This window comes from Herpailurus yagouaroundi, unplaced genomic scaffold (assembly GCF_014898765.1).
Source record: "Herpailurus yagouaroundi ecotype Mexico unplaced genomic scaffold, PumYag 29, whole genome shotgun sequence".
Classification (NCBI taxonomy): domain Eukaryota; kingdom Metazoa; phylum Chordata; class Mammalia; order Carnivora; family Felidae; genus Herpailurus; species Herpailurus yagouaroundi.
Genome location: NW_024412377.1, coordinates 95,684,763 through 95,695,037, shown reverse-complemented (window position 1 = coordinate 95,695,037; position 10,275 = coordinate 95,684,763). Strand labels below are relative to the sequence as shown.

Genomic DNA, 10,275 nt, shown 5'->3' with positions numbered 1-10,275 from the left:
GAAACTGATCCCATTCACAATTGCACCAAGAAGCATAAAATACCTAGGAATAAATCTAACCAAAGATGTAAAGGATCTGTATGCTGAAAACTATAGAAAGCTTATGAAGGTAATTGAAGATGATTTAAAGAAATGGAAAGACATTCCCTGCTCATGGATTGGAAGAATAAATATTGTCAAAATGTCAATACTACCCAAAGCTATCTACACATTCAATGCAATCCCAATCAAAATTGCACCAGCATTCTTCTCGAAACTAGAACAAGCAATCCTAAAATTCATATGGAACCACAAAAGGCCCCGAATAGCCAAAGCAATTTTGAAGAAGAAGACCAAAGCAGGAGGCATCACAATCCCAGACTTTAGCCTCTCCTACAAAGCTGTCATCATCAAGACAGCATGGTATTGGCACAAAAACAGACACATAGACCAATGGAATAGAATAGAAACCCCAGAACTAGACCCACAAACGTATGGCCAACTCATCTTTGACAAAGCAGGAAAGAACATCCAATGGAAAAAAGACAGTCTCTTTAACAAATGGTGCTGGGAGAACTGGACAGCAACATGCAGAAGGTTGAAACTAGACCACTTTCTCACACCATTCACAAAAACAAACTCAAAATGGATAAAGGACCTGAATGTGAGACAGGAAACCATCAAAACCTTAGAGGAGAAAGCAGGAAAACACCTCTCTGACCTCAGCCGTAGCAATCTCTTACTCGACACATCCCCAAAGGCAAGGGAATTAAAAGCAAAAGTGAATTACTGGGACCTCATGAAGATAAAAAGCTTCTGCACAGCAAAGGAAACAACCAACAAAACTAAAAGGCAACCAACGGAATGGGAAAAGATATTTGCAAATGACATATCGGACAAAGGGCTAGTATCCAAAATCTATAAAGAGCTCACCAAACTCCACACCCGAAAAGCAAATAACCCAGTGAAGAAATGGGCAGAAAACATGAATAGACACTTCTCTAAAGAAGACATCCGGATGGCCAACAGGCACATGAAAAGATGTTCAGCGTCGCTCCTTATCAGGGAAATACAAATCAAAACCACACTCAGGTATCACCTCACGCCAGTCAGAGTGGCCAAAATGAACAAATCAGGAGACTATAGATGCTGGAGAGGATGTGGAGAAACGGGAACCCTCTTGCACTGTTGGTGGGAATGCAAATTGGTGCAGCCGCTCTGGAAAGCAGTGTGGAGGTTCCTCAGAAAATTAAAAATAGACCTACCCTATGACCCAGCAATAGCACTGCTAGGAATTTATCCAAGGGACACAGGAGTACTGATGCTAAGTGAAATAAGCCATACAGAGAAAGACAGATACCATATGGTTTCACTCTTATGTGGATCCTGAGAAACTTAACAGGAACCCATGGGGGAGGGGAAGGAAAAAAAAAAAAAAGAGGTTAGAGTGGGAGAGAGCCAAAGCATAAGAGACTGTTGAGAACTGAGAGCAAACTGAGGGTTGATGGGGGGTGGGAGGGAGGAGAGGGTGGGTGATGGGTATTGAGGAGGGCACCTTTTGGGATGAGCACTGGGTGTTGTATGGAAACCAGTTTGACAATAAATTTCATATATAAATAAAAAATAAATAAATAAAAAATAAATAAAAAAAGAAAAAAAAAGAAAAAAAAAGAAAAAAATAAAAGAACGTATTTCACATACTCTTCTGTATGATAGTACTAATCTGTTGTTTTTTTGTTTTTGTGTTTTTTTGGTAAAATAGATCATGTATACAGACAAGAGCATAATAGCACTTACATAAGATATGTTCCATAATTAAAATTTATTTTTTTAGGGATGCCTGGGTGGCTCAGTTGGCTAAGCGCCTGACTTCGGCTCAGGTCGTGATCTCACGGTTAATGGGTTTGAGCCCTGCATCAGGCTTTGTGCTGAGAGCTCAGAGCCTGGAGCCTGCTTTGGATTCTGTATCTCTCTCTCTCTCTCTGCCCCTCCCCCACTTGTTCTCTGTCTCTCAAAAATAAATATTAAAAATTAATTTTTAAAAAATTTATTTATTTATTTTGAAAGAGACAGATCAAGTGAGCAGGGGAGGGGCAAAGAGAGGGAGAGAGAGAATCCCAAGTAGGCTCTGCACTGTCAGCACAGAGCCTGATACAGGACTCAATCTCATGAACTGTGAGATCATGACCTGAGCCAAAATGAAAAGTCGGATGCTTAACTGAGCCACCCAGGCGCCCCTCATAATTAAAATTTAGAAGAGCCATCTTAGATCATAATTTCTTACAACGTAATTCAGTTTTGTGGTTTTATCAATAGTATTTATGCCTAGACTTTCTTACGCCTAGGAGTTTCAACTTGTGAGCTCCTGAAAGGCAGTATTCAAAAGAATATACTTATTCATTCTGCTTTAACATCACTCATGATGTTGATAAGCAAAGAACAACATTCAATATATACATACATAAATATAATGAAAGTGAATGCTGCAATTTTTGTCTGCCTATGCGACATTCTATAAAAGCTATTCCAAAGCCGGGCATACCGGCAATTTGGGACCTTAGGAATTTAGGATTGGTTGACAGCTTGGGTCCCAAATGAGGTCTATTCTGAAGGCAAAGCATTTGAAAAGGGTTCACAAAAGAAATATTTCAGCATTTTTCACATACAAATGGGTTTAATAAAGCAGAGATGTAGAGAAATTAGCTGCAACATAATATCAAATATAGAAACCATTTAGAAGCTGCAATTCTAGAAGAGATACAGTATTAGTCATGTAAAAACACCTTTGACCAAAAGTGACATTTGAGGAACATATTCAAATGAAAACAAGTTGCCAGACACCAGATTTCAATACTATACTTTCATACAGTTTCTACTTTTGGGACCAACCTTGTTTTGTTTTGTTTTGTTTTTATTTTATTTTTTTTATATATTTTTTCAACGTTTTTTATTTATTTTTGGGACAGAGAGAGACAGAGCATGAACGGGGGAGGGGCAGAGAGAGAGGGAGACACAGATTCGGAAACAGGCTCCAGGCTCTGAGCCATCAGCCCAGAGCCCGACGCGGGGCTCGAACTCACGGAGCGCGAGATCGTGACCTGGCTGAAGTCGGACGCTTAACCGACTGCGCCACCCAGGCGCCCCTTGTTTTGTTTTTAAATAAACACTCTTACAAGAATCCTTTGGAAAGACTTTAAAATCTTTTCACCCACCCTCATGTTAAAGGCTTTCTCCACAACACTAAGCCTCACCACTTTCTGTCATCATTTCTCTCACCAAGGTTGGTATCAGAGGTTCTGAGAAAAGAAGGGGAGCTGGCCACGTACTTCCGGCTGGGCTGCTTGAGGCCACTGCCCCACTGTGGTCCTGTGGGAAGGGAGGGTGCCGTGTGCTCCAGGGCTCTGTGAAGAAGCTGGGCAGTGGCACCACTAGCTAGTGGCAGCTAGTGAATCTGTCTTGTGGATGTAGGCATACTCCCTCTCCAGTACTCTCCTGAGTACTGGAGAACTGTCTAGAAAAAAAAAACAGCAACAACAAGGGCTTACTCTTTGTTCATTTTAAAGACTTCTAAAGCCCCTTGGGTAGCTCGCTTTTTAAGCTGTTCACATTTAAGTGGAATAATTCTAAAATTGTTTAAAATTAAGTTTCACAGAGAAAAAAGCTGTCAGATACTTTATTGTCCATAGATACACGTTTGGTTTCCTAGTGTCTCATAATCAGTACCTTACTGGAATAATCCCTTTGTCTTTATGCTTTTACTCTCTCTTAGTTCTTTTAACATGGCTCATTCGCCTGCACATCAAAAATGCTGATATTAAAGTTCAATTTATCTACTCTTCATAGAACTAAGCCCTACCTGTGATGAAGACCCTTCTCAAGCCTACGATTATCCTACTTCAGAAATGTTCTTGCTTCCTGTCTCCTCCTGTGAAACATCCTCATTGAGCGCTGATACTGTATTAACATTCAGTCAGACCCTTTGTTATAATGTAGCATATAAATAATCCACAAATGCAGTTACACCTTCCAAATAGATAACAGTTCAACTGGAGAAAGTTGAGGAGTCAGACAAACCCAGATTTCCATCCCGATTCCCCCATGTGCTAGCTGTATGCCACAGTTCAATCTCTCAGCCTCTGTCTTGGGTTCCTCATCTGTGCGATGACAAGGGTCTAAGGATCTACTGTTCATCCCCCGTAGGGGGTGGAGCAAGGTGATGAAATCAGACATCTAGAAAAAGACTTTCCTATCGTGCCTTAATACTCACTGTATTCTTCTTTTTACAAATTTTATCTCAGAATTTAGACTTCTTTTATTTTTATCATGTCTCTAATTCACAGGCTACTTAAATAACACATAAAATATTTAAAATGTAGTTTTTTAAAGATCTATGAATAATGTTTTGTAACCATAAGTGGAATCTATTAAGTGTATATGGAAAAAAAGAGCCTTAAATGTACTTTCCTTATAATTTCCAAATAGAATAATTTCAGCATATTTAAGATTAATCAACAAACAGCTGGACAGATTGCTTTTTATTTTAAAATTAGAATGTCTTTAACATCTCTTAGGATTCATCATGGCATACTTACTATGCTCTTTTAGTGCCTCTCTCTACTCCCAAGACCCCGCTGAAATTACAACTTAGTTATTTAAAAAATTTAAGCAGATGCGTATTCTGAAGAACAAAGAAAACTTGGAGGACAGATATATCGTGAGAGGAGCAATTAATTTCAAACAAGCTTTGGAAAGAGAGTGGGGATGGTGGTGTACTAAACTGCCTCAGCATCCCAGAAGCTGCCACATAGAGCCGCTAGGAGGTGGCCCCCACATTGCCCACAGGAACCTTGAAGGTTAGGGCCGAGAGGCCCCAAGTGCCACAGAAAGTGGCAATGAGGCACAGGGCGGAAAATGAGGGTGGTTCAAAGTCTGTGGACAGAACATCTAGACCCCTGGGGAACTTTTTCCCACCCAAAGTAGAGAACCACTGTTCTAGGCAAGATTTCTTCTCTGAACAGATCCATCAGAAAAGCTGAAAATAGGGGATAAAGTGAGAGTCTATGGGCTGAACAGTGGAATCCCCAGATCTCACTCAGCCCTGCTAGCAGGAGACTAGAAGCCAGGAAAAAGAAGTAAAAAAGCACTGGGTCTTAGAATTATGAGCCCTATTAAAAATACCTGTTGATAAATGAAGCAATTCAAATAACTGCATTCGCCCCTCAGACACCCACTCCAAATGGAAATAGAAAGTTACCTGAAAACGTTATTCAAAATTTCAGACTTCACTTATGTCTTTTCTCTCCCTGGATGAATTTTTTGTCAGCCAGCTGTCAGCTCCTCCTGAAGGAAATCAAAGCTATTCAGAGTTACATAAATACCAATAATTTGTTCCACGCGTCTCTCCCATTTGGAGTCTAGGTTTTTAATTCCTTCTTAAGACATCCCTACAGTGTTTGTTCAGTTAATTATATTTCAGTGATTAGGAGTCTGTAAAAGTGTCTGGAGTGGATCCCAGGCACCGCCATCCTGCGTGTGCAGGCCGAAGCTTGGCCTGCAAGGGCGCTGGGGTTGAAAGGGCCATAGCATTCACCTGGCCTAGCACCCTATCACCCTGTTCCATACAGATGAGGAAGCCAAGGAAGGCAGGGTGGGACACCTCCCAGTCACTCCTCTTACTCCCCTGCTTACCAGGACTTAATGAGATCTTCCTGTGTCCTTTCTCTTGCTTCCTTTTTTCCTTGCTTCTTGGATACCAGCTTCGCATAGAGTAGAGTTGTTCTGAGTACCTGATTTGGGTGGCACCAACCATGGCAGTACCACATGGGCTGAGGTATTTAAAAAGCCATCTTGCAGATGAGAGGCTTGGCCTTCCTTAGGGCTCTTTTCCTCCAAGCCACCCCCATTTTCCTTGCATTCAGAGAGAGCTGTTCTTTTCCTTTGAGACTCTTACTCTACCTCCAAATAGGATCGGTGTTCCCGCCCATAAAGGGCAAGGGGGCTGGAAATTAACAAGGGCTTCAAGTTGGATTTTCAGCCCTTCACCCTTGCTCCAGGTTGTCATGTCTTTGTGCTGCCCGCAAGGGGATCAGAGCATGCTCACAAGACTGGGGCTTGAGCCTGGGGCTCTGTCTCTTCCCAAGTTATCAACCCTTGGGAAGCTGATCCTCTCAGATTCAGTTTCCTCATCCTAAAATTGAGATAATATCTACAGAAGATGATCATAAGAATTTAAAAAAGATCATTTGTGATTTAGGAGTAAAAAAAAATACCAGTTTCTACACATGCATCACTAAATGTATATCCTGGGCTAAGGGGTCTGACAGTGGGAGGCCAAAGTACCTACACCAATGGGGTTTCCACCTTCCATGGGCATAATCACTTGGAGAACTTATTAAAAATAAGATTTCTGGCTCCACTCCCACATATTCAATAGGGGGTGCTTCCTATGTACACTTGGAGAAAATATGTGACCAACTCTTCCTTCCTCATCCAGTCCCACTTCCTACTTGTCAGCCCGCCCGCCCCCCTCAGGCTCCTACCAGGCTGTCTCCATCATCGGTCTCCTGGAGGAGGCAAAGGGCAAAGATGACTGCCATAGCCTAGAGACGGATGAAGGAGCCCAGGGGGTCCTAGAGAAGAGTACAGCCCTGAGTTTGAATGGGCCAGGCGCTGTAGGTCTGCTGTTCTGCCCTTCCCAGACAGGTCTGAAAAATCCAGAGGAGCAGTGGGCAGCCCAAGGCCGGGATGTGGGGGCTAGTGGCCCTTAGACTGAACTAGGTCTGCCAGCCGCAAGCAAAACGTGTGTCCTCTTGCCATGCAAGGAAAGGGGCAGAGCCAGAACAAAAGATGCATCTAAGACTGTCCCAGGAAATGTAATGACTTGCCAGGAAAAGTGTTCTTCTCTGGCACCGGCTTGTAGGAAATATTTCGAAACTGCCCAAGGGAAGGAGTAGCTGGTAAGGTTTGCTTTGTTTCCCACCCAAAGCCAAAAAGGACGGGTGTCTTCTAGTTACTTGTATGTCCCCTAGGCCTCGGGGCTGGGTCCCCGGGGCAGCTACACCCCCACTTGTCTCCGTAGACCCCACTCCCAGAGACAAACACACACAGACACACAAACCTATACCTGCAAGTTTCAGGGAACCAAGGTGATAGGATTTCCAAGCTGTTGAGGATTCTAGCTGTGTCTCCACAGTCCCCGCTGGCTCCGGGAACCAAGCTTGTTCCCTCAGTTTTTCCTGAGAGCGAGAGCGAGCAAGCCCTTGGTGCTGTCAGAGAAGGGCAAAGGAAGGTGACTGGGGCGACAGCGCCGGGGCACCGGTGGGGGCGGGGTGTGCGTTGTGTCGCCTCGTCTCTGAGACAAGACAGGTAGCTGGCGAGCTGAGGTGATCGCCATCCACGTGAAGGGGCTCTGCCCAGAGCGGCTGCGGAGCGGTCCCCGCAGCGCCAGTCCGGAGGACACGGCCCTCCCTTGGGAAATGGCGCGCGGGAGGGGAGCAGCCATTGCCCCCATCCTGGGGCAGGCGGACCTCTGGATCCCGGACCTCCCGTAAAGGGGTGCGGGGTCCAGGTGCCAAGGCTGTGAGCGCCCGAGAGGCGCCGGGACTGGACTGCCCGCCCCCGTGTGGCTCCCATTTGTCAAGCCAGTGGCTGTAAACGGCTCCGCAGCCCCCAGCCCGCCTCCTGCGCCCAGCCAGTACCTCCCGCCTCCCGGCCGCCCGAGGCACCTGCGGAGACGCGCGCCAGTCGGACCCCCAGACCCGCGCGCTCCTGCGGCCTCGCGCGCGCCGTTCCCGCTGCACCGCCAACACGCGCCCGCGAGCCCCTGCCCGGATGCTCCCCGACATCCTGCAGCCGCTGGCTGCCCCTATCCACCCTCCGGCGCTGCAAGGCCGAGAAGGAGGCGAAATCTGTTATCTTGCCGGGGTTCAAAACCGAGCCGCTGCAAAGCCCGAGCTGAAAACAGGCAGGGTTTGCGGGAGGCGTGAGAGTGGGCTTGAGTGGAGTCTGGACAGGCCCCTGCCCTCCAGCAGCCCTCCGTCGGCTCCGGGTCTCGGTCCTCGCTCAGGGCATCGCAATGTCAGGTTGCGCGGGAGCTGCGGGCTCCCAGGGCCTGAGCGTACCGGCCGGGGCTCACGGAGGCCGCGGCCCTCGGGTAGCTCCCTCGATGCCCTCCTCCCGGCAGCCAACACGGAGATCCAAAGTTTCTCCAAGTGTAGCCTGCAGAGACCGTGTCGCAAGCTAACCTGGGACGCGCTGTCAAGTCGGCGTCGGCGCCTCCCACCCTCGGCTCGGCGCGGACCCTCAGCGCGGGAGGCTCCAGGGTGCCGTCTGGGCTGGCTTGGCTTCGAAAGCTCCTCGGCGGCTGGAGTCGCGGATTCCGGTAGGTGCTACCCTGTCCCCGCCCCTGTTCTGCCGAGCTGGGAAGGCGGAGGGCCCGAAGCCGCGAAGCGTCGGAGCGGGGGCCGGGAGGCGCGCACCTCGCCAGACGCCCGGGCGGTGCGGCGTTTCCGCTGGGAGTGACGCGCTGGCTCCTCGCTGCACGGCAGGTGGGGGCGGCAGGGCCAAACTCTGCACGGACCCCGGGGCCAAAGTCTGTCTCTGAAGCTCCGCCCTTTGTCCCCACGAGTAGCCCCACCACATACACCCACCTCAACGCAGCCACCGCGCTGTGGCGGGGACGACTTGGCCCAGAGTAGGGGCGGCAGGGTCTTCCCCACTGCGAGGAGATCGCCACCCCTACCGGCCTCTGATTTCCCCTGTCATACCTGCATCTCTCCCTCCAATTCATTATCCACCGGGCTGGTCCTTGTGTCTGTCTCCCGCGGCTCCTTCTTCCCCCTTCCCGTCCCTGTACCCGCTTTGGGTAAAGCCCCGGTCTCACTTCAGGTTGGGGTATTGGTGGGAGCAACCGTTCGTGTTTTGTTTTTATGAGTTTATAACTTTATTACGCTATTATTAAAACAGTAATATAACACTTCAATAAAATTTAACAAAATGTGTATTTTATATGCCAAACTCTGCTGCAGCGGTTTTAACTCTTCATTTATCAGGGATCGTCTGGTGGAGAAAAAAACTATGACCATTTTTTGTTGCTGAGTTAATGTCAATCAAAACTAGTTTAGTTTTGAGCCCTCAAAGGGGGAAAGTAAACTTATCTCTGGACAGCCTTCTTTTATTTAGAAAAATAACCCGTTGAAATGGGCCCTTTAGTAATAATATATAAAGCAAGTTCACAGAACATCTTAACCCAGAGTTGGGCTCTGGGGAGTTGGAATCCTGGATCTGGGTTGCCCTGTACCCCACCCGATTTTGATGGGAGATTGGAGGGTCCCAAGGTGGCAAATTTGGATGAAGGCACAGATCTCCTATCCTCTATTTAAAAAAAAAAAAAAGTTTTTATTAAAGTATAGTACATACTAAAAGGTGCACATTACACAAGTTCAATGATTTCGCACAAAATGAAGCATCTTTAAGAACAAGAGACGGAACATTACCAGCTTCCCAGAAGGCTCCCTTATATTCTCTCTTTGGAGGGGGCAGGGTACTGCCTTCACTCAGCATAGATTATTTTTGCTTATATTTGAACTTTACAGCAATTGAATCATACAGAATGTACTCTGTTGTCTGACTTTCTTTCACTGGACATTGTGTTGAAGATGCTAACTGTCCATGGCCATAGTTTGTTCATTCTTTTTGCTGTATAGTGTTCCACCGTGTAAATTTACCTAAATTTATTCATTTTGCTACTGATAGACATTTGGTAATTCTCAGGTTTGAGACTTTATAAATCATGCTGCTAGGAACATTAAAGTCAATGTCTTTGGTGAACATGATATACATTTTTGTTGGGTACATACCTAGGAAACATACATACAGACATACATATATGTTCAGCTTCTATAGATATTATGAAAATGGGTTTTCAAAGTAGATGATCTAATTTTCACTGTTTAATTAGTTTCTTTTTGCTGCTTGTAACAAATTACCACAAACTTAGTGACTTAAAACAACAGAAATTTTTTATTTTAGAATTTTGGAGTTCAGATGTGCAAATTGAGTTTGACTTTTCCAGTTTCTAGAGGCTGCCTACATTTTTTGGCTGGTGGCTCCTTACTCCAACCTCCAATCTCAATTTCTCTTTCAACTTGGCTGCTGTTGTCACATCTTTTTCTCCCCCTGCTTCCTTCTCTCCCCTTGACCTTCTTGCCTTACCCTTATAAGGACCTTTGTGATTATATTGGGCCCACTCAGATAATCCCATCTGAAGATCCTTAGTTTAATCACATATGCAAAGTT

At 46.1% G+C, this 10,275-nt stretch overlaps 2 protein-coding genes across 3 annotated transcripts in view; one reads left to right on the top strand and one right to left on the bottom strand.

The window, feature by feature from the left end:
* Positions 1-2,966, top strand: part of FAM151B (family with sequence similarity 151 member B) — a 66,307-nt gene extending 63,341 nt beyond the window's left edge. Inside the window, exon 9 of the transcript XR_005782965.1 lies at positions 2,946-2,966. The gene's annotated coding sequence lies outside the window, so the exon portion shown is untranslated. The remainder of the gene's footprint in view (positions 1-2,945) is intronic.
* ANKRD34B (ankyrin repeat domain 34B) overlaps positions 1-9,389 on the bottom strand; it is a 24,348-nt gene extending 14,959 nt beyond the window's left edge. Inside the window, exons 1-5 of one of the 2 annotated variants that reach the window (XM_040449679.1) lie at positions 8,223-9,389; positions 7,103-7,244; positions 5,234-5,319; positions 4,054-4,133; positions 3,256-3,490 (exon numbers count right to left, since the gene is read on the bottom strand). The gene's annotated coding sequence lies outside the window, so the exon portion shown is untranslated. The remainder of the gene's footprint in view (positions 1-3,255; positions 3,491-4,053; positions 4,134-5,233; positions 5,320-7,102; positions 7,245-8,222) is intronic. The other variant, XM_040449670.1, reaches the window with a different exon arrangement.
* Positions 9,390-10,275: the final 886 nt, after the last annotated feature.